Here is a 21,951-nt window from a genome sequence, read left to right as displayed (position 1 = left end):
CCTGTGTTTCTCAAATGAATAATCCTATTTTTCCTGTTCTGAAACCTGATCATTCCTATCGCATAATCTTAGACTATAGACATTTGAATAGTCATACAGACACATTTGCAGTGCAAAATACACACAGTACAGGACTTATTAATAACGTAGTCCGCAGAAAATACAAGATCTTTCCAATGGTTTTTTCAGTCACAATTTGGCTCCTGAGGGCTGTGACTGGTCTGCCTTTAGTGCCTTAGGCTTTCAAATGCACTATGCTCAACTTCCTATGGGCTATAAGAATAGCCCAGGAGTTTTGCAGCAGTGTTGATTCTTCATGAAATGGACCTTGATGCCCTATGTAGAGCATATCTTCCTGACGGGTGATGAAAGAAACCCAAACTTGGCAAGAGTGGATCACATAATATTGGGATTCGCTGAACTTGGCTACAAGTTCAATTTAAAACATCTAACATAGCTTTTCTCAGGGACCTTTTCTTAGGATATGAACTTACCAATGAGGGAAAGAGTCTTGCCCCCTTTTTTTGAGAAATGTGCACAATTGCAACTTCTAAACACGCTTAAATAATTGCAGTCCCTGCTGGGATTTTTGAATGATGGCAGAAACTACATACCTGATTATGCACAACACATAAAGCCCCTTCATGCATTAATACATCCTGAATTTTTCCATTTCATCTTGGACATCAAAACATACAGATACACTCATATCTTTACAATCTGACTTGCTTGAAACACGACACTTGCATACACGTCTTAATACCATTAACCTCGTAATCAGAGTTTTACGAGGTGCAATTGGATTTACATATGTCACCTTTAATGAGGGGGAAACAGTTCCTTGAGCATATAAATTGCATTTATATTAAACTGCCGAAAAGCCTTTTGCTTCTACTGAATAAATACTTACTGCTGTGTAGATGGACATCCTTAAAGAACAGTCCCTTGCACAAGGGCAACACATTATTGTCATTACTCCTCTGCTGGCCTTAGAGGATGTCACAAAAGCCAGTGTTCCTAACACTAAAGCCCTCCATCCTCGATGGATACAAGGGGCTACATCCTTAATAGCCATAGATGTAGACTTTGTCTTGGACCCTTCTCTGCAAACACAACAAAATTTACAATATGCGAATGTCTATCCGTTGTCCTCTACTGTTCTGCCTCTCCATCAGTATAAGCATTGTATTTACACTGGTGGATCAGCTCAACCTGCTATAGGTTCTAAGCAGCAGCACCATCGTTATTGGTGATATCTTAGATGGCGTTTTTCACCCCCAAACAACTTGCACACAGTCTTTATGAAACTGCACTGGACTGTTAGCTGGACTGAAGGTGTTGCTTCCTGCATTTAAAAATGCTGATCCTGAATTTCCCACACTTATAATGTGTGATTCGGATTACTGTGTACAGTCCTTTAATGATTTTTGGTGACAAAATGGATTCAGAGTTTTGAACCTGTAGGTAGCGTCTTTCATGGCCATCAATTGTTGTTTCTATGTTAAATTAAAAAGCCGAAATAAATTGCTGCAATTCAAGTAATGCCATGGAACACACCCATTTTTCAATATTTGAAGCTTGCAACTATACTGTATAATAGAGCTAAGCTGACTTTGTCTTGGACCCTTCTTTGCAAACACAAAAAAATGTACAATATGAGAATGTCCATCCGTTGTACCTTTGACTTCCAATACGCTGTGATTTCCCGTTTTGCTAAGAGCAGACCTAGGTCCAGAAATTTGCTTGTCACTTTCGTTTTGGAGGCATGTGGAAACCAGTGCAACAAACAGGTACCCTTATCAGGCTCAATCCGTCGCTCCGTGACAACACTGAGCAGGCCCACTACCTCCTCCCACTGTGTACCCAGTTGTGGACAACCCCACAGCATATGAAGAAACTCTGCCCCCTATGTATTACACCGTGGATATTTGGCAGTACCTACATTAAAATACTTATTAATCTTTGCAGGCGTAAGGTAGGCTCTATGCAAAAGAAAAAAGTGAACCAATTGAAATATGTCTATATATATCTATTTGTGCCCACGCCTTCTCGGGGATCTTCTTGCCTAAATCCTCCTCCACTTTTGCTGCAACGCCCTCAGAGGCTCCAGTCCCTCTCCCACCATGTGCCTATATAAACATGTGACTACCTTGAAGGTCCCTGCCGCCAACACCACATGTTGGCATGCCATGGCCGTCCGTGGCTCCAAGAGTCCCTCCCTCCAATGTCGCTGTACAGCAGAAATCAGGACTGAATGCAGTAAGTAATCTTCGCGGGGGAGCCCATATCTGCTCCATCTTCATATAAGTCCCCAGTTACCTGAACTCCCAGTGCTTCCCACTCAACCAGCGCAGTCTTGTCCCCCCATGCAGGAGAGTCGTGCACATGCCCAGCGGTATCTCCGGTGCATAAGGACGTGCAATCCGGACGCGACGCTGACTCCGGTTCCAACATAATCTCAATGTCCGCTCCTCATTGGAAAGCATCCCCAGGTGCAGCTGCTGCTGGAGCACAATGAAGGACAACACATGGCACGGGATCCATCATCCCTCTGGGCCTTAAGGGCCCCTAAACTCCAACGTAAGCCATTGCAGTTGTGCGGCTAAATATTACAACTCCCGGTCGGGCACCGCCAATCCCCCCTCGGTCCTTGGGCGCATCATCGTGTCCAGAACCACCCGCCGCCTACCAGTCCCCCACAGGAATCCCCCAATCATTGAACGAAGCAGTTGAAAAGTGGATCCTGGTATCCAAATCGGCAGTGTCCTAAAATTGTACAATAAGCGGGAGAGCGCCACCATCTTTAAGAGGGCGACCCGACCAGCCAGCGAGAGCGGCAGGGTGCTCCAAAACGCTAGGTTGCCCGTAAGTCCTCTCACAGCCCTGCCTATGTTCCCTTCTAATAAATCATGCACATGGTAGATGTTAGTCCCGAGATAGGGCAGACAATACCCTTGGCCAGGGTGGGATTAGCCCCCGAGGGAGTCACCGGAAACAAGCAGGACTTCGCCCAATTCACCCCGAAAATTGATATCCTACCAAATTTGTAAATCAGTCTGACCCTGTGCCTCATTGGAACAGTCAAGCCATATCTTCCCTAGATCGGAAACAAGCATCCTAGGACCGGCCTCGGGGTTTCACCCCTCTTCAGCCAGGATAGCTTGATTCCAGTGGCATGGAGAGCACGGGACTCACGTCTGAGCATACCCGTCTCACTCGGGGTTGCAAATGCAAAAAGAACTATTGATGGACAGAATGCAGAACAATGTCATACATTCACCCCAGTACAGAGAATTAGTACATCAAATTTTTAATGGCTCTAGTACAGCCGGCCTCACCCACTTTTTTAAGGTTGTAGGCTCCAGCCTTGTTAGTTGATTCCAAACTATCTTTGGAGTAATCCTGGCTTTTATCCACTTCATTTTTTCCAGTGTATTCGGAGGATTCCCATCCTGTTATCTCTCATTTGTGGCATTCTCATCCTGCTCCTGCTTTTCTGCAATGGATGTTCGCTTTGCAGGCCTTCTGAAACTAGAACAACTCCAATACTACCGTTCAGTGGGAATGGCTGCCTGAAGCCGTTGCTCGTCACACAGAAGAGCGAATGGTCCGTGTTACAGGAGGTTAAGCTACACCTTTCAACCCAGGAACACGGATTGCAAGACTGCATGTCTTCGAGCACACCCTAATGCTGGAATCTTGAATCTTAAGCGTTTCTGGATGACGGATTGCAGCTCTTGGAATCGGACCGCTACCGACTCTGCTAACGAGCCCCAAAATGGCGATCCTCTGCACTGGCACTGGCTAGCTGGTGAAATCTACATGTTGGTCTCTAGACCTTGAAACCTCAAGTCACGACGATCAATCACCCAGACAGACAAACCTCTCACTGTTAAGGTGAGTGAACCAAGCATATGAATTACGGAGTTAAAAACTCACCCGGCGCGCATCGTGAATAAAGTGCCTGACCCCATAATGGCGACGGCGAATGTTTTTTTGCGCATAAGGCTTTTGTGCTTTGGTAAATACATTGAACATTGATTGCACCAGTAGCCTCTTGCGCTATCAGGCCAAAAGAAAAAGAAAAAATATTCAGCTTTAGTGGCCTGACAGAAAGTATGTGGACAGGGTACTCTCAATCTTAAATGAGTCATTTTCTCCCAAATGTTTGTCTTGTATATATTATCTAAATGTTAAATTTTTTTTTTGTGTATTTCTAAGTGATGTGTAAATTGTGTTTGTAAATATATGTAAATACATGTGTCCTTGTGCAGGACAGTAAGTAATTCTTCAGACAGTCATAGTATTTGTAAAAATCAGTACATTCACTTTTCTTGAATTTCCTAAAAAATATATAGGTTGCACAGAAGGATTAAATACCTGAGTGCAAGATTCTGCCCTAAATAAAAATTGAGCAGAACCAACAAACGAGTGACCGGGTCTTCTTCTTTCTTATAATTATAATTGTCCTACCCGGCCACACTTTTTGGACAAAACCCCCCTTGATAACAGAGACGGAGCGATTAAGGCAGCGCTTCAGACCCCCTTGTCCATAGCGCCAATGGCTATGATTCTCTTTTCAAAGACTCCCTGGCAGCCACATATGAGGAAGTCCTGTCTATTCCCTCCGGCTTGCACACCTGCGTCCGTCATGCCCCAAATAATGATGATCAACAGAAGGTGAGCAACCCAAAATACCCTTGAGGGCTTGGGTGATTGAATAGAGAGGTATAGATGCCTCCAAGGGGATTTGATCGGAGAACAATTAGTGATTCAAGCTAAATTCAAAGGATATATTATTGATCCTTCCAGGCAATCAATGCAACAATGAAATAAATATTCAATTCAATACATAACCTAAATCTAATCAAAACATAAAAATGACATATAAACAACAAACACAAAGGTGTATTGGAAAAATAGAATGTATCAAAAGAAATTTTTAGAGGGTAAGTGATTTCATATATACAGATGTGAATGATACAGAAATAGTTAGGGCTGAAGGTAAACAAATAAATCAATTACTAAGTGACTCAACAGAACCTAAAAACACCTATCCCAGATCAAAATGAATAAAACAGAGTAGGGATGAGATGAAGGTCATATACATACGTATCATTCACATCATTCAGATCGTAACAGGAGGGGTAATGTACGCATCTCCCGAAGATGCAGAAAAAGACCCCGATTCCTGTGTGGCCTTCCTCGAAGCATGGATACCAACGGTCATGGGGATTAACTTCCACCACGGTTTAGAGTTGGACAGGGTGAACAGAATTCCTACATTCGTCTCCCAGAATCAGAAAGGCCCTCGTCCTTTGATATGCAAGCCACACTGCTATCAACACTCTGAGGCCATCCTACAATTAGCCAGGAAAACCCACTACATCACCTGGGAGGGCCATTGCATAATAGTTACCCAAGACTACTCCAAAGAGACTGTTGAATTAAGAAAAGGTTTCCTGTCTCAGAGATAAGCTGAAGGCGAAAGACATTCAATTCTCCTTTGCGGGCCCATCAAAATTTAAGATCAATCGAGCATGGCAGACCACGTTTTTTCTCGTGCCCCCAAGTCCTTGCACACCATCCAGAGGACTCGCCTCCACAGTCCATGGACCTCGCTAGCGGCTCATCGAATAAGCAGAAAACAGACACTCACGACGCCTCTGGCCGCTGAACTGTTGGGTTCCACTGATACCTTTGGTTCCGTATCCTTTCTCCGTGTTAGTGAGCTCATCATAATGATATAGTCAGACCTATGTAGTCCTGGTTAATTACATAGACCATTGCAGCGGTTCACCCTCTTTGGGCAGTCACGTTCTGGATACTTTAAGATTTGTTCCAAGTTCCACAATTGTTACTGAGTTGGATAAGTAGCTCTAGTTACCTTACATGGACCAGTATATGGCTCCACTCGTCATGTGCGCCCCTAGATCAAGTACATGGACTCCCACTGAGATGCTCAAAGCGGTTAAAGAATGCTTTCATGTACTAAATCATACTTGAGATTTACCAGAGTTTCATCTATGCTCTATACTCTAAGTTCCACGTTTGGCACTATGCAGTTTATGGCACAAATATACTGGGGTTTTCACTCCGTCTGTTTCTCCTGTTGATTTAACACCTTACTATATACTTCTGTGTTGTCTTTAGACGGTACTGTCGTCGCAGCTCCTAAGTTCGAGTTCTGTGAGGGTTGGGGGGAGGGACGGGAGGGTTGTGGGGTGCAAGGGTATTGGAGGAGGGGAGGGGGGATCGAGGGGTTTTGGGGAAAATATAATTTTGGTTGTTTACTTATTGTTTCTATCTTTTCTTGTTCTTTTGTTTGTCACAACCCAGCTCTCAAAAGTGGTATCATGCGTGTCTTACTCGTCTTACTGGCACAATGACGGTCACCACAGGTTATTCATCATGAGTCGTACCCTCCAGCTATTGGTCCACAATCTGGATGCACATGCCTCGGCTACATTTTACACAGGTCCCAACACCTCCACTACAGCATTCACTATAAGTTGGCCACTTCCTTTGCGACACCTACCGTTTAGATGACTCAGGCCAAATCCCTGGCAGAAAGCCTTAATATAGTGTCCTTGAACGTCAAGGGGCTTAATCATCCAGTAAAGCGTAGAAAAGTCTTTGATTATTTGGCAAAAACCAAAGGGGATATGATCCTATTTCAGGAGACAAAACTGTCAAAAGAAGACACTGAATTCATTAAACATCATTGGATCTCATACACCCTCTGCTCCCCATCTGTACACAAAAAGAGGGGGGTTATCACCCTAGTTTCAAAAAAGTCTAACATCTCCATGATCTCACACACTCAAGATGACGATGGCAGATTACTGATTACACACCTAATGAGAAATGAAGATCCCATCCACGTAGTAAACATATACGGACCGAACTCTGACGACCCTGAGTTCTGGGAATCTGTTCCTTCAGCCATTGAGGGCATCCCCCAAGATGAGCTCTTGATAGTTGGTGGGGACTTCAACCTCCCTCTAGACCCCCTTCTGGATCGCTAGTCCAAATGCGTCTTTCACCCTTTGCGATCCCATGATATTCTCAACTGCCTCTGTTCCAAGATTAACTTACGCGACTCCTGGCGTCTACAACACCCAGACGGAAGAGATTACACATTCTATTCGGCCCCTCATAATTCTTACTCAAGAATTGACCACATACAAATTTCCAGCCCCTTCACACACCTTATAGAAGAAACGGACATAGCACCAAAACTGGTCTCGGACCATTCCTGTATCAATACTAAGCTCGTAGGTTCACGATCTGTCTTACCCCTGAAACGCTGGCGTTTTAATGATGACATCCTCTCAGACCCAGAAAACAAAAAACGAATAGAGAACGCCATCAGAGACTACATTACATTGAACGACATACCAGGGTCGGACATTTCTATTGTGTGGGATGCACTCAAAGCCACAATTAGGGGTGTCATCATCGGCATCCGGGCACAGACAAAGTACTGAATGCACAATTAGAAACACTTGAGAGAGACATTAAAGCTCTGGAAATCTCCCATTTGGCCGACTTATACAATACCTCCACTTTAGACCTGCTTACTAAAAAAAAAGTATGATTACAATGCAATCATAAGCAATCGCGCTGGTGTTTGAACAAATAAATTTAAAGCACTGAATCTGTGTGAGAGAAAAAAGCAGAGAAATTATTTGCGTCTTACCTCAAACACAAACAAAATCAGTTTAACATAGCTTCAATAAAGGACCCCGCCAATAACATCCATACCAAACAAAACAAAATATTAGATACTTTCCAGGCTTTTTACGAAGACCTTTGACCCAGAGGCATGCACCAATTACCTAAGCTCGTTAAACCTCCCTAAACTTTCTGATGAAGACAGCTCTAAATTAGGTTCCCCCTTCACGGACAAGAAACTTTCCTCCTCCATTAAATCCCTTAAGTGCAATAAAACTCCGGGCCCAGATGGCTTCTCGGCCAGCTTCTACAAAGAATTTCAAAATATCCTCAGCCCTGTCCTTCTGAAACTGTTCCAGTCCTTTAACGTGAAGGGTGGTGTCTCCAAGTCAATGAGTGAGGCCACCATAATTGTCATCCCGAAAGAGGGCAAAGATCCTCTTTTAACAAAAAAATTACCGCCCAATCTTGCTCATAAATCTGGACTGCAAAATATACGCAAAAACCCTGGCCAACAGAGTCAATGCATTTCTTCCTAAACTAATTAGCAACTCGCAAGTGGGGTTTCTTAAATATCGCATGTACAACGATAACACGAGACTACTCTGTCATGTCCTGGACAAAGCAAAAATAACAGCCGCCATCGCCGTCGCCATCACCCAGGACACGGAAAAAGCGTTCGACAGGGTATTGTGGCCCTTTTTAAAACAATATATGCAATCTTTTAATCTGGGGATGCCCTATATTGATATGGTAATGGCCTTGTATTCCGCCCGACTGCCCAGATCGCCATTAATGGCTCCCTGTCTGACCCTTTTTGCTTAGAACAAGGAACCAGACAGGGCTGTCCTCTCTCACCAGCTCTATTTCTCCTGGCCCTCGAACCCCTCATCGCGGATATAAAATATAATGACGATATTACAGGCGTAGACTTTGGGGAGGCACGCATAAAGCTGGCTGCAGATGCGGATGACATCCTGGTGGTTACAGAACACCCTGAATCCTCCATTGAGGCTCTCATGTCCACCATAGAAAACTACTCTCTCCACTCGGATTACAAATTGAACCGGGATAAGTCTGAGGTTAAACCCCTGAACATATACGGTACCAGAGACATGCTGCGAAGCTCTGGCCTGTCCTGGCAGACCGGATTCATTAAATATTTCTGAATCGAATTTGGTAGTACCCTCCTTGAAACCCTCCAGCGGAACGAAAAAACCACCTTGGAGAAAATCAAATCGCAACTTGATGGATTGTCTCTTCGTTTCATAACTTGGTGGGGGAGAGTTGAGACCATCAAGATGATGATCTCCCCTCTAGTGAACTACCTTATCACGATTTGCCCCTTACTTTATCCCATGACTTTCATCACAAATTAGATACCTTACTCACAAAATTTCTCTGGAAAGGGAAAAGAGCAAGAATAGGCATAAAAAAACTCTGCGTGGACAAGTCTCTTGGAGAGGTCAACTTAGAGGACTTCAAACTATACCAAACGGCCTTTCTCGCCAAGCAGGGCTCCTACTGGCTGAGCTGTCACCTCCTGCCTACTACAGCCCCTTTTGGCTAGAGATAGAAAAAGCCCTCTTTGGAAATATTGCTCCAGCTGCGGTTTTATCAGCAAATCTGAATGCAATGAGCTGCTCGAAATCCATCTTCCAGAACACAAAAATCACCCTTTTAAAAATAGATAAACTTTTGGATTCCAGTATTCGGCGCTCTCGGTGGGAATCGATCTGGCATAACCTTTCTGTGCTGTACAAGGGTAAGCCATTACAAAATGATATCTGGATTAAAAATGGTATTTTTTTCCCACACCAACTATATAAGGGTTCATACCCCCTCTCCTTCAAGGAACTCCAATCCGAATATAATCTTGCCCTACTTGAATTTTATACCTTCTTGAAGGTTAAGGCAGCAATCACTAAAGCACAATTCTCTGCAGACCTTCCCTCTCTCCCGTCCTACATCTCTAGACTAAGCAGACTAGGCCACCAGGTGTCCTGTATCTATAAATCATACGCCCGCAACACTCCAATCTTAATAAACAAATCTTAAAGTTCTGGGAATCACACTCCTCCTTCCATATATCTGGTGTAGATTTGGGCCAATACCTGGGAATCAACCATGCGACACAAAATCAGCCCTACACTTTCCCAGACAAAATTCTGGCTTCTGCATAAAGCCTTTTGGACACCAGCTCGTCTATTCGCCCACATCAGAACTGATGCGATCTGTTGGAACTGTAAACTTATGGACGGTGACCTTGAACATCTTATACTCCATTGCGAATGCGTGGCCCCCTTTTGGGATGAGGTCTTCGATTTCCTCAAAAAGTTCCTCTCTTCCCCTCCCCACCCCCCACCCCCCCACAGAATTGTCCTACCTAGTCTTTGGTTTCCTCAAAGCCACGTCCCTTAACGACAATGATAGAACCCTATTAGACTTACTCCTCATGGCTGCAGTGAAAGTGGTTCTCAGTAATTGGAAAGATACTCGCAAATCATCCTTTGCCTGCTGGCTAAATTGGGTAATCAATCTTAGAGGTGCAGACAACATATCACTTCAACACTCACCATGGCGACCCCCTCGGAGACGAATGTGGGACGCTCTTGTCAACCATTTTAACTCCTATAAACCACCTTGAACCACCTACATACACCCTAGACCCCGGCCGCTTGCACATCACCTCACTTTAGACCCGCCAAGGCTCCCCATCGATCTAGCCGGTTAATAATTCCTTCCTGTCAGGCGCTTCAATAACCTGTGGACCAGCTCACTGATACTACTGCTCCCCTTCATGCAAAATGTATATTCAAATTTTATGTTTTTCTTCATTTTCTTATGTTATCTTCTGATTGCTTCTGATTGATTGTTTATGCTTTTACCTTCCTTCCAATTACCGAATATGATAGACACTACTTTACTCCCACGTACCGCTACTGCTTACTTATGACTTCTGTAAATTGAATGTATGTATTGCTCGGCACTTTTGCATTTGTTTATTTTGAAACTACCAATAAAATATTTTGAAATGAAAAAATAATATTTCTACTGCAATAACTGGATCTTGATTGGTCCTTTACATTACGGCCTGCCCAGTTTACCTGCATGCAGCCTGTGTTCCACTGTCTCTGGTTCCCATTTGATTGAACACTGGATATTTGCCTGGCTTCGCAGATGCCCGTTGCCTTGGACACTACACTGCTGATGTGTCCCTTAGCAACCTATTTTCAGGTACTGTCCTTTAGGTTTGCGACTTCTACACAATGCGAGATTTGAGCAACTCACCTCTGAGGAACCATGTGATACGGCATATGAGTCACAGGAAAGAGGCTGTACTAACTCCTCTGAAACACCATTATTTGACTATTTTCTAAATTGTCATTGCCATTATCGTTTTCAGTGTATCTTATTTTCAAACAGTGCTTTGAGTTTGTTTACCTTCTAATTATATAAATTACATTCACAATTTTTTTCATGCTATTATCCTGACCAAAGGGAGGGTTTTGTGTGTTTCTTGCATGGCCCATTGTCATTTTCCCTGTGTTGGCCTGATTGTATACGTTGTAGGCCGCATATGTTTTTGCACACTTCCCTACATAAACACGCTTGCTTTTGAGCGGTGTTAAATTTTCACACAGAACTTGCATAGGTTTTCGTGTTCTGTTATTTTACTGGGATTTCGTCTGAACACAATAGACAAGGTCAAACAACAATGCCCCTTGTGATTCTCTCTGGTCCGACACTAGCACCTAGACATAATATGAGAATGCAGCTGCGGTTTGTGAGCACATGTCTTGTCATATAACAAGGAACGAGAGTTCTAAAAAACACACACTGAGCAAAGATCATGAGGCAAGAGTACTATGTCAGCTGAGATGTAGAACGTCCATCTCTGTATGCTAAGGCGCGGGGTCCATCACTCATCTCAGAGATCTTTGATATATAACCATTAGCTTTAGTAGAAAGCGGAGGGGGAGGGTTAGGCTAATCTTGTAAAATGACAGGGCTTATTTATGTATATGGTTTCTTAACCATGCTAGCGATATTTTTGCTATCCATTTGTTTTCTAATTGAGGCGCAAATACGGCATCTTAGAGCACAATAGTTTAAATAAATATTCTAAACTTCCTTTGTGTCTCTTGCTTATATTATTGTGGATAAGTGCGAGTGTGAGATCGAAAGGGTTTGTCCTGTTACAGCGATCCCCAAGAGGATCGAGAGTGTTGTATTCTAGGGTACCAACTCACGTCTTGCCCTGGAATGGTTAGGAGGGCAAGTAAGGCACTATAGCAAGTTGAACCCAGGCTCGTACATTCTGAGGTAGTATGGTGACTCAATCTCTGCATGCCGATGTTCTATGATCCCAAACATAGTTTCGTTCCTGAACAGAATCCATGCAACAATCATGTCTGCCAATTTGAAAACTAACTGGGAAGCCAAAACAAAGTTTGGCTAAGCACCCCATAGGGTATACGTCAGTGCCTCATTAAATGGAAGAAAGGGCTCCGAAAATGTTTGTCTCGGCTGGAGGACTTTTGTTAATACATTGATTTTAACCACCAAGGTGAGGAGCTGGAGGTCACGTACTTCAGCCGCCCTGCGCATTTTATTTTATTTTTATTTTATTAATTTTATTTATGTGTTTTGTATAGCGCGCGGCTACCCCCCAACGGGGGTGCCCCGGTGCTGTGGACGTCAGTGGCAGAACCAAGGAAATGTTCGTACCTGGAGAACAGCCATGTCTTGAGTTTACATCTGAACTGGGATTCCCGCACAATCAGTCGAATACTCAGCGGGAGGGCGCCACCGCGAAGGCTCTGCCTCCTTTCCTAGAACGGAGGTATAGGGGGGGTCGAAGGAGGCGGAGGTGATTGGACCTAAGTGCACGAGATGAGTGAACTAGCTTCAGCCTACTTCTTAAGTATCCAGGGCCCTTCCCATTCAAGACCCTGAAAGTAAGGACCATAGCCTTAAACTGAATGCAGGCGGATATCGGGAGCCAGTGCAGTTTCTTTAAGTGGGGGGAGATGGAGTGGCGGTATGGCACATTCACAACCAGCCTGGCTGCCGCATTCTGCACCATTTGCAACCGGTGTAGAAGATAGGCTGGGGCCCCAGCATAAAGGACGTTCCAATAATCTAGATGGGAGGTAATGAGGGCATGTACGACTGTTTTAAGCGAGTCCATAGGCAGGTATGGCGCGATTTTTCTAATCATACGTAACTTGCCAAAGCAGGCAGAGGTCACTTTGTGGATTTGTATTTTATATGCAAGCTCATTATCAATTTGGACGCCAAGGTTACGTGCCACTTTCATTGGGGCTGGACGGGGGGTTCAACTCATGAGGCCACCACATCGTCGATGGTAGAGGGGATTCTTGATTAAAAAATAGAACCTCCGTTTTGTCAGTGTTCAGTTTCAAGGTGTTCAGTGTCATCCAAGAAACGATATCAGAGAGGCAGGTTTTAAAGTTCTCCAGTGTATTGTCCGAGTGGTCTCTGAAGGTGAAAACAAGCTGCGTATCATCAGCATATGATACCACTCTGACTCCGTGAACTTCTATTACCTTAGCTAAGGGAGACAGATAGACGTTGAAGAACAGTGGGCTAAGCGTCGATCCCTGGGGGACTCCACAGCTCAGTGTTTTTTTTTCTTTGGAAAAATAGGGTCGGCACCACACCTGTTGAGTTCTATCCGACAGGAAGGATTTAATCCAGGCCAAAGAGGTGTCACGAATCCCTATCTCATGAAGTCGGTCTAATAGTATGGAGTGGGAGACAGGGTCGAAAGCCTCGGACAGATCGAGGAGCACCAACATAGCTACCTCGCCTCTGTCCACGCACTCCCTGATCGTCTGTAATTTCCAAAAGGGCTGTCTCCGTACTATAGCCGGCTCTGAAGCCGGACTGAGTCGTGGAGGAGATTTTTTTTCTCCAGGAATTCTGCCAGTTATTCTTGTACGGCCTTTTCCAGTATTTTATCCGGTTTGGGGAGGAGCGATACTGGTCTATAATTACCAAATACTGCAGGGTCAGCATCCGGGTTTTTCAGGATGGGGATTACTGTGGCCTGTTTCCACACGGAAGGGAAGTGGCCAGAAATAAGGGAGAAGTTCCAAATGGAGAGAAGTGGTTGAATCATGACCGGGGCCAGGGAAGTGAACATCTTAGCAGGCACCGGATCAAGCGGTGAGCCTGATTTGCATTTTTACATTTTCAACAGGGGCGTGTCTAGGGTGATAAGCTTAAAGGTACAGAGCGTTGCCTCACTGGGGAGAGGGCAAAGTGGAGTAGTGTCCTCTCCTGACCCCTCCGAAGGGTTGAAAGAGGAAAGAATATCGGAGATTTTATTGTGGAAGAAATCAGACAGGCCATCACAGAGCTCTTGACTGGGTTCAGTAGAACATGCCAGAGCCACTGGATTAGTGAAGTCCTTCACAATTTGATAAAGAGTTTTGGCCGAATTGTCTGCGGTCTTAACTTTGATGGCAAAATATTCTTTCATTGCCAGTTAGCAAAGTTTGCCAAAGTTGTTTAGAGCAGTTCTGTAATTGACTTTCGCGGCTGGATCATAGTTGAGATGCCAACACTGCTTCAGTCTCTTACATCTACTTTTTTCTTCGCGCAAGGTCGGGGTAAACCAGGGCATTTAAGTGTGTAAGGAAGCAGATTCCTCTGTGCCGGGTCCTGCGGGTGAGAACAGACACGTTTCCGGGGAGGTATCAAGACCACTAGCTTCCTGTAAGTCATTGTTCAAATTATCATCCTGGTAGGGTTGAGAGGTCACAGTCATCGTTTGAGTATGTAGCAAAAAGGGATTGCAGAGTGTAAGTTCTCCCTTGTGGAGGCGGTTAGTGGGTGAAGTGTCACAACTTCAGTCAAGGTCGAATCGGCAACCAGCATTGACTAGGTGTCGGACAAAACTATCGGGACCTCCACCTCCTGTGTTGATGGAGTCAGCACTGGGGTCGAAGTGCCGGGCCAGCGTAGGTCATGGTGCCAGAAGTGGGGTCGGGACTGGAGCTGGAGGCAAGACCACCTCAGAGGGTCCAACCGGCACCCGAGGCGAACCCTTCAGAGATCCTCCAGATGGAAGGCCAGTGGGAGTCGTAGGGGTCCAAAGAGCCATAGCATAAATGCGCAGAACTCTTCAATCTGCTATGGAGTGGCAGTTTGCCTCAGAAACTCAGGCTGTGACCGAACCAGCAGCAGATCAGCTTCGAAGTCGGACACTTTTGGGAGCGAGATTGAGTTGTGCCGCAGCCCCACGCCTGTTCAGGTGAGTTCCGCAAGGGAGGGTAACCCCTGGTCAATTCCTTATGCAACTTTTTTGACTTACAAGAGGAATTTGACTGTTAAGACCAGTCTCTAAAGTGGCTTCTTCGACTCCAAGAATGGGAATGGGACCAGGATTAGCCTCAGATAGGTGCCCTGACTTCATCTTGTTTTTACCAGCTTTGAAGAAAACGATTATTAGGAAATACTTTTTCATTGAGACTATCATTCCGATTATATGTGCTCTAGTCAAGTTACATATTGATCATGCTAACTCTCTGTACCTGGGCCTCCCCAAGGGGTTGTGCCAGATGCTCCAGTTAATCCAAAACTAAGCAGCTAGATTAATTTGGTGTCAGCCCAGGCTTTCTCATATCAGACCTTTGCAGGTAAAGTTACACTGGCTCCCAGTCACCCACAGAGTTCTTTTCAAGTTTGGGTTTACTCATTTTAAGTCTCCATCTGGCAAAAGTCCAACTTTTGTGACCTCCAGAATTCATAAATATGTCCCTAAGTGCAATTTGAGGTATGCGCTTTAAAACTATTAGGGGTCCCTAAGTTTAATAGGAAAAGACTGGGTAGACCTAGGTTTTCCGTGCTTATCCCTGGCATTTGGAATACCTTACCTCCAAATATTAGAGCTTCAACTTCCTACACTAGCTTTTGGTCTTTATTAAAAACTTGGCTCTTCAGACAACCGTACAACTAGTTTTGTAGCCTGAGTCTCTGTGCCTCCGAGCCCTTGGTAGTTTGGTTTGCCCTGTTCCCATCATGCACTGGGACAGGAACAGACTAATTTGCATATAGCCAAGTTCTGAGCTGGGATGGTGCAGTGAGCTAAAAAACGGTGATGGATCAAGCCCTGATCTTTGGACTGGGTAAGAGTGGTCTGCTTAATTCAGGCACTCTGTTCATCACCACCCCCTTTTCTGAATCATTTTTTCCACCATAAGCGTGGAAGGGTATACTCAGATGTGAGTCCCTTGCTCATTGCACCATCAGGATTCAAGCAAGCCGGGCCGAAGACGCCTGAAATGGCAGAAACCGGTCCCCGGAAGCTTGTTTCCTTCCCAGTACAAGAATTGGCTTGGTAGTTTGGTTTGCCCTGTTCCCATCATGCACTGGGACAGGAACAGACTAATTTGCATATAGCCAAGTTCTGAGCTGGGATGGTGCAGTGAGCTAAAAAACGGTGATGGATCAAGCCCTGATCTTTGGACTGGGTAAGAGTGGTCTGCTTAATTCAGGCACTCTGTTCATCACCACCCCCTTTTCTGAATTATTTTGTCCACCATAAGCGTGGAAGGGTATACTCAGATGTGAGTCCCTTGCTCATTGCACCATCAGGATTCAAGCAAGCCGGGCCGAAGACGCCTGAAATGGCAGAAACCGGTCCCCGGAAGCTTGTTTCCTTCCCAGTACAAGAATTGGCTTGGTAGTTTGGTTTGCCCTGTTCCCATCATGCACTGGGACAGGAACAGACTAATTTGCATATAGCCAAGTTCTGAGCTGGGATGGTGCAGTGAGCTAAAAAACGGTGATGGATCAAGCCCTGATCTTTGGACTGGGTAAGAGTGGTCTGCTTAAATCAGGCACTCTGTTCATCACCACCCCCTTTTCTGAATCATTTTGTCCACCATAAGCGTGGAAGGGAATACTCAGATGTGAGTCCCTTGCTCATTGCACCATCAGGATTCAAGCAAGCCGGGCCGAAAACACCTGAAATGGCAGAAACCGGTCCCCGGAAGCTTGCTTCCTTCCCAGTACAAGAATTGGCTTGGTAGTTTGGTTTGCCCTGTTCCCATCATGCACTGGGACAGGAACAGACTAATTTGCATATAGCCAAGTTCTGAGCTGGGATGGTGCAGTGAGCTAAAAAACGGTGATGGATCAAGCCCTGATCTTTGGACTGGGTAAGAGTGGTCTGCTTAATTCAGGCACTCTGTTCATCACCACCCCCTTTTCTGAATCATTTTGTCCACCATAAGCGTGGAAGGGTATACTCAGATGTGAGTCCCTTGCTCATTGCACCATCAGGATTCAAGCAAGCCGTGCCGAAGACGCCTGAAATGGCAGAAACCGGTCCCCGGAAGCTTGTTTCCTTCCCAGTACAAGAATTGGCTTGGTAGTTTGGTTTGCCCTGTTCCCATCATGCACTGGGACAGGAACAGACTAATTTGCATATAGCCAAGTTCTGAGCTGGGATGGTGCAGTGAGCTAAAAAACGGTGATGGATCAAGCCCTGATCTTTGGACTGGGTAAGAGTGGTCTGCTTAATTCAGGCACTCTGTTCATCACCACCCCCTTTTCTGAACCGAGCCCTTCAGCGACATGAAACCTTATTGGTGTACGTACGCTCTACAAATGTGCTGTAACACAACAGGATTGAACTTTGGACACTGTCCCAATTAGGAGTCTTTTTTATGCTTGGCATTAGAAATTGGTTTACTGGTTGACTAGGGTGTGAGTTGTGGTCAAGCAGCAATGACAATCCTGTTGAGGGTAAGGCACAAGCAAACCTCAAATTAACCTGTGCTCACCCCTGTTAGCTTGGCACAGAGCAGTCAGGCTTAACTTAAAGGCAATGTGTAAAGTATTTGTGCAACACTTCAAACAGTGAAAACACCACAGAGAGATTCCACACCAGGTTACAAAAATAGAGCTTAATTTAATAAATAAATAAAAAACAGAATGACAGAAATCTAATCAGTAGAACCGGAGTTATGAATTTTTAAAGGGTAAACTACAATATAGCACCGAAAAGCATAAAGAGCTAACCGTGGTTGTCTGATCATGCTGGGCCAGGTAAAGTCAACAGTTCTGACCGACCACAATGGAGCGCAAGCCAGGTACAGTCCCACTGAAGTTTTTCCTTATCAAGTTTGTGTCAAGAGTCTTGTTCGTGTTGGAGAGGTTTGTAGGGAGCAAGAAGAGCGTCATGATTGGTGGTCGGCATGGTGCGAAGAGCAGGCCAGGCGTTGTGGATGGGCAGGCTGGAACTTCGCACTGGCTGTCCCCAGCGGGCAATCGATACTACTGTGCAAAGAGATGGGCATGCGGCGGCTTGTGCTGATTTTCGGAGGGAGCAGTGCATTTTCGGTGAGAATAGGCCCATTCGCGGTCGTGAAGAACTAGAAAGATTGAATTCAAGAGCCACAGCAAGGGTCCAGGACCTGTGAGGAACCACTTGAGGATCAAGAACTTGCTGAAGATGGGTTCAGTAGCTGTTGGGGAGCTTTTTCTGTTACTGAGGTTCAGACCAGGAACACAGAAGACTAGCCCTTTGAATCACTTTGGGGTCCTGGGTTCAAGATATACTTGCAGGTCCAGTTATTCTTCCCTAGCCAAGAGGGCAGCAGGTCAAAAGCGCCTTCAGAATAGCAGTCCAGCAGAGTAGCAGTTCTTGAAGCAGCACATCAGTCCTTCCTCCGGGCAGAGTAGCTACAGATACAGAAGTGTACTAGAATGGTGGTGGTTGAGGTTCTTCTTGTATCCACAGTTATAATTTTGAAGTGGGAAGAAGCTTATAGAGGCATGCCTTGAAATGCACCAATGCCCAGCCTTCACTGGCTCCTGGATAGCCACAGTAGTTATGCAGCCCTTTCTGAGGAGACAGGACACAGCCTATTCAAGTGTAAGTGGGGCTGTGCCCAGTTCCGACCTACCACCCTGCCAGTGAAGGCCCATCCAGTCACACGTAAGCTGGCATTGTCTGTGGCTGTCTAGGATGAAAACACAAAGCCCAACTGTCTTCTAAACCGAGGTATGTGACCAGAGACAGGCTGCAGGCACCAAATGGCTTAGCCAAGAAAATGCCAACTTTCTAAAAGTGCAAAAAGAACAGTTGGTGGACAGAATGCAGAACAATGTGTTACATGCACCCCAGTGCAGAGATCTGTGCCTAAATCCATTGTTTATTTGCTCCCAATGCCCTTCCAGTTTGAACCCAGCCATATGCTAATCAGTCTTGACCCTGCACCTAATGGGAACAGTCCAGCCCGAACTGCCAGTCCAGGTCCACCCTGGACTGAAAACAAGCATCCTAGGACCGGTGTCACCCCTCATCAGCCAGGACAGTTTGACTGCATTGGCATGTGTGACTTTTGCTTTCTCACCCTTAGTGCGCCGGGTATGCCCAGACGTGGGTCCCGGGTTCACTGGCTTGGCAGTTTGGGCGGACTGTTCCCATGAGGCACAGGGTCAAGACTGATTTGCATATGGCCAGGTCAAAACTGGGGTGGCATGCTGAGCAAAAGAAAGATGGATTTAACCCAGATCTCTTGACTGGGGCTGAATGTTTTGATTTGTTCTGCATTACGTCCATAAATTGTGTCTTTAACTTTATAAAAGTGGCATTTCTAGAACTGCTATTTAAAATCCAACTTTACCCTAAAATAGGATTGTAATTAGGACTCCAGAAATACCAAACTGGTTATCTCTTCCTATTTGGAAATTACACGTATAAAATGTAAAGGCAACTCCAGTGTTAACCTAAGGGAGGGATAGGCCTTGCAGTACTGAAAAACAAATGTAAGAGTCTTTCACTACCAGGACATGTAAAACTTAAAAGTACATGTCCACCTTTTAAATACACTGCACCCTGCCTTTGGGGGATGCCAGGGCCTATCGTAGGGGTGGCTTATGTGGATTAAAAAGGAAGGGTTGGGCCTGGGCAAAAGGTTAATTTTGCTAGGTCGAAATAGCAGTTTAAAGTGCACACATAGGCTCTGAAATGTCTGGCCTGAGACATGTTTAAAGGGCTATTCAAGTGGGTGGCACAATCAGTGCTGCGGGCCCACTAGTGACATTTCATTTACAGGCCTTGGGCACGTGTAGTGCCACTTTACTTGGGACTTAAAAGTAAATTAAATATGGCATTTGTGTATAAACCAATATAGCATGTTTTAGGGAGAGAGCACAAGCACTTTGGCACTGGTTAGCAGTGGTAAAGTGGACAGAGACTTATGGTCAACAAAAACGAATTCAGCAAAATTAGAAGGTCTGAAGGCAAAACGTGTGGAGAGGACGTTGCATAAGGGGCCAGATCCAACACTTGGCAATGTAAAGCTTCACCTCACAGTGCCTCATGGCCTTTGGTTAATGAATGTGCATTCGCTGCAGGCCTTGAACATGGCTCGAGCCCAAACACCACAGGCATACCTGGTGAGGATTTTTCACAGATATTGTTTGCGACAGTCCCTACAGGGTTTAACCCCTGCTGTTTCTGGTGGTGACATTCATTGCACATTGAAGAAAATGTCATGATAATGTCTGTCTCTGAGAGACATTAAGGGTGCTCTGGATCCATGTCTGGTGGGAAGCAAAGGAACTGAAGTCAGCGCGCAGGATGGCGCCTATATAAGCTCTGCACGTGATTTCTAGAGTGGGAAAGCAGCAGTGTGGAGCCGTGTTGTGCCACCTGGAGGTACACCGAGGGAAACGTTTCCAGACCGAATGTGACGCCTGGGAATATTCACAAGGTGAGGTATCTGCAGTTAGAAGTCTCTATCACAAAATACAAGCAAGAAACAAGAACGAAGATTGTAAAATGTCCTCACTCTAGAATATGTTTCCCTTATGCAGAGGAGCAGTGCAGGGGCATTGGGCCCCGAGAGATGAAGCCTATAACACTGTGGCTGTGCATTTCGCCTGTGTCACACCGTTGCTGTAAAATATCTACAACAAACACATAGATTGCAAATCTACAGCAATAATATTGTTGACCTCATATTGCCACTGAAAAGAGCCTTTCAGATTGTATTTTTTATTTTATGGAAAACTTACACTACATGCTTTAGGATGCACTTTTAATTTGTGACTTTTAGTTTTGTTCTGGGCAAAATTAATAATTGTATCTCTTATTTGTTGGGGTGTTCCCTTATGAGCACTCTTGCACCAACATCAGCGTGAGAACACCGCCCACATAGTACGTAAAGGTTTGGGAGATGAGTCCTACAAAAATACAAGAAGGTCCCTGGAGGTTCAAATAGAAGGGAGAAGAAAGCAGGGAAAACACACTAAATAACAAGTACTTCTCCCTAGTTATTACTTTTTAAGCATGGTAATACATCCAGGAATATACAAGTCCCATAGACAAATTTTTGTTCAAAGTTTATTACCAGAAAAATATATACATCATTTTATAACTTCATTTTCGGATATCACAAATATATATAAAAATATATCATAAATACTTTGACATAAAGAGAGAAATGTGCAACTCTGTCTCTATTAAAATTTGCATTGAGAATTTTGTATTGCATATTATTCATATGTATGTAATATTGTGTTCACATGATGTTGTGTCCGGTTTTTGTATCTGTTCTGTCCTTTATTTATGTCTTATCCCTTTCTTTCACTTGTTGATGTGTACATTGTACTTCACTGTTCCTCATCTACCTTTTGGGCTCTCTTTATGTTAAAATATTTATGATATATGTTCATATATATTTGTGATATCCGAAAATGAAGTTATAAAATTATGTATATATTTTTCTGGTGAAACTTTGAACAAAAATTGGTCTATGAGACTTGTATATTCCTGGATGTATTATCATGCTAAAAAGTAATAAATAGGGAGAAGTACCTGTTGTTATTTTTTGGGAGATGAGTTCTCCCAGGTTTAAGGATGACACATCTGCCCTTGGGCCTCAAGCCCTAACAAAGAGGCTGCTTATGTAGGTCATTGGTGAATTGAGCCCGTCAAATAAGAGGTAAGCAAATTAGTGCCACCCTGCAGTCTCTTTGTTACTGTAATTATGTACTGATTCTGTTGTGATCAGAAGAGATACAGACATCTTCTAATATAAGCATACTATAACATCTCATTTTGTTTCTATATATAGGGAAGTACATTCAATAATAACCTGGCATACTTCTTTTTAGGGTTATCTTTATAATGCTTTACAAAAAATATGATGCATTTCTGAAGCTTGCTATCCCTTGGCTTTCTAGTTCAATTAATCTTTCATATTTTCTACGCAGCGTCTAGTC

At 44.5% G+C, this 21,951-nt stretch overlaps 1 protein-coding gene across 1 annotated transcript in view; it reads right to left on the bottom strand.

Annotated features, from left to right (window-relative positions):
• The window catches only part of RAB28 (RAB28, member RAS oncogene family), a 671,449-nt gene that overhangs the window by 243,098 nt on the left and 406,400 nt on the right, over nucleotides 1–21,951 (bottom strand). The window lies entirely within an intron of this gene.

The sequence above is a fragment of the Lissotriton helveticus genome, chromosome 2_2, assembly GCF_964261635.1.
Source record: "Lissotriton helveticus chromosome 2_2, aLisHel1.1, whole genome shotgun sequence".
Lineage (NCBI taxonomy): Eukaryota > Metazoa > Chordata > Amphibia > Caudata > Salamandridae > Lissotriton > Lissotriton helveticus.
Note: the sequence above shows the minus strand (reverse complement) of the source record. Positions and strands in the feature narration are given on the sequence as shown.